Below are 2748 nucleotides of genomic sequence, written 5' to 3' on the forward strand. Positions count from 1 at the left end.
ATGTAAATATCTGATATGCAGGATGGTCTTAGGTGACCCCTGTGAAAGGGTCATTCGACCGCCAAAGGGGTCGCGACCCACAGGTTGAGAACCGCTGGGTTAAGGCCACATTATTGTTAACGGGTGATATTATTCCATGGCACGCACATGTCGGAATTTATCTAAATAAATTGTTGTACTTGTGGGATGTTTCCAGTTTTTCACTTTTATGGACCCAGTGTGATAAACATACAGTCACCTTTGTGCCAGGTGGATGTCATATTCTTTTTTTTTTCAAATATATTTTATTGATTTTTTACAGAGAAGAAGGGAGAGGGATAGAGAGTTAGAAACATCGATGAGAGAGAAACATCGATCAGCTGCCTCCTGCACACCCCCTACTGGGGATGTGCCCGCAACTAAGGTACATGCCCTTGACCGGAGTCGAACCTGGGACCCTTGAGTCCGCAGGCCGACGCTCTGTCCACTGAGCCAAACCGGTTAGGGCTGGATGTCATATTCTAACCATCGTTTTACAGATGAGGAGACTGAGGCACAGAAAACTAAACTGTGGTGTCACCAAGCCAGAATTCATAGCCAGTTCCAGTTGGGCGTTCCTTCAGCATCTTTGTTTTTTCTTTCCATTACAGTGACCGTCCTCTCTTCCTCCCCATTATCTTTTTTTTTTTTTTAATTGACTTCAGAGAGGAAGGGGGAGAGAGAGAGATAGAAACATCAATGATGAGAGAGAATCATGGATCGGCTGCCTCCTGCACGCCCCTTACTGGGGATCGAGCCCGCAACCCCGGGCATGTGCCCTTGACCGGAATCGAACCCGGGACCCTTCAGTCCGCAGGCTGACGCTCTATCCACTGAGCCAAACCAGCGAGGGCCTCATTGTCTTTTTCTCTTACAGGTGGCCGCCCTGGGACAACCTGTCTGGGCAGGTGACCCACTTCCTTCTCTGACATCTTTTTAACTTCTCTAATGTCCACTAACGCCCTGGGATTCAGAGGAATAAAGGCAGGTAATAGGACATTAATGCATGAGGGCGTATTGCATACATTGTGAACCTGGTGCAGACGTTAGGCCTAAAGTCACGGTCAGGCACCACCGAGGTTTAGCCAAATCCCCTGGCCAGCTCAAACCCAGGAAGGGGCCCCCCCGATTCATACTAGAGAGAAAGAAATGGGCTGTTCTGACTAGAAGCAATCTACGGAGGTCTCCCTGGCATCTCAGAAGCCCCGAAGTTGTCCCCCTCGCCCTCCCCCACCCCCAGAGCTGAAATGGGAAGGAAGGTTTGCTATTATAAGGTTTATTAATCCTCAGGATTTCCCCAGGGGGGCGGGGGTGAGCATGCATTCATGCCACAGACTTTCCAGGATGTTCATATCCATCTCTGGAAATCCGGGGAATCTTGAAAGCTGAGAATAGGGATGAGACATAGCTCTTCAGCGTCTCAATTGATGTGTTCACCCGAGTAACTGCTGGGAGATTAGCAGGTGATTATTAAGATCTGTTTCTCTCATTGACAGACCAGACAGACATTTTAAGAATCACCAGTGGCTCCTGCAATATTTCATGTCCCATGTTTCGTACTAAATCTCCCAACTGGAATCGGCCAATGGAAAGGGCAGGACCCCAGGGTTGAACTAAGAGGGGCTGCAGAAAGCAGATATTTCACAGGTAGCTTTCCCTCTCTAGAAACATTCACATTCATCTTATTTTTTTATTAATTTTTAAAAAAATATATTTTATTGCTTTTTTACAGAGAGGAAGGGAGAGGGATAGGGAGTTAGAAACATGGATGAGAGAGAAACATCAATCAGCTGCCTCCTGCACACTCCCTACTGGGAATGTGCCCACAACCAAGGTACATGCCCTTGACTGGAATCGAACCCAGGACCCTTCAGTCCGAAGGCTGACACTCTATCCACTGAGCCAAACCAGTCAGGGCTATTAATTAAGTATGTCCTGTTTCATACTTGAGTGGATGTTTGTGATCATTTTCCAAAAATCTTAAAATTTCAGTGTTAGAACAAATTTTAGAGGTCATCTAGTCCAACCCTGTTGTTTTTTTAAAATATATTTTTATTGATTTCAGAGAGGAAAGGAGAGGGAGAGAGGTAGAAACATCAATGATGAGAGAAAATCATTGATGGGCTGCCTCCTGCACGCCCCCTACTGGGGATCAAGCCCACAACCCAGACATGGACCCTGACCAGGAATGGAACCCCGACCACCCGGTTCATATGTTGATGCTCAACCACAGCCACACCAGCCAGGCCACATTATAATAAAAATATATTAAAAAGATAATATACTCATTATAGAAATTTGGCAAATATGCTAGGAAAGAAAGAAGAAAATAAAAATCACTTATAATTAAAAAAAACAGAAATAACTTTTAACTTGTTTGTATTTCCTTCTAAGTGTTTTATATATTTTTTTCAGGATAAATATACAAACATATACATAATTGTACAAAAACAGCCCTGACCACCCATGTGGCCCTGTTGAGGATTGTTCCATGCACCAAAAGTCGTAGGTTTGATTCCCACCCACAGTGGGCTCGATCCCCATAGGGCAGTGGTCGGCAAACTGCGGCTCTCGAGCCACATGCGGCTCTTTGGCCCCTTGAGTGGGGCTCTTCCACAAAATACCACTTGCGGGCGCGCACGTACAGTGCGCTTGAAACTTCGTGGCCCATGCACAGAAGTCGGTATTTTGTGGAAGAGCCACACTCAAGGGGCCAAAGAGCCCCATGTG

The sequence above is a fragment of the Myotis brandtii genome, unplaced genomic scaffold (assembly GCF_000412655.1).
Source record: "Myotis brandtii unplaced genomic scaffold, ASM41265v1 scaffold897, whole genome shotgun sequence".
In the NCBI taxonomy this organism is placed as follows: Eukaryota; Metazoa; Chordata; class Mammalia; order Chiroptera; family Vespertilionidae; genus Myotis; species Myotis brandtii.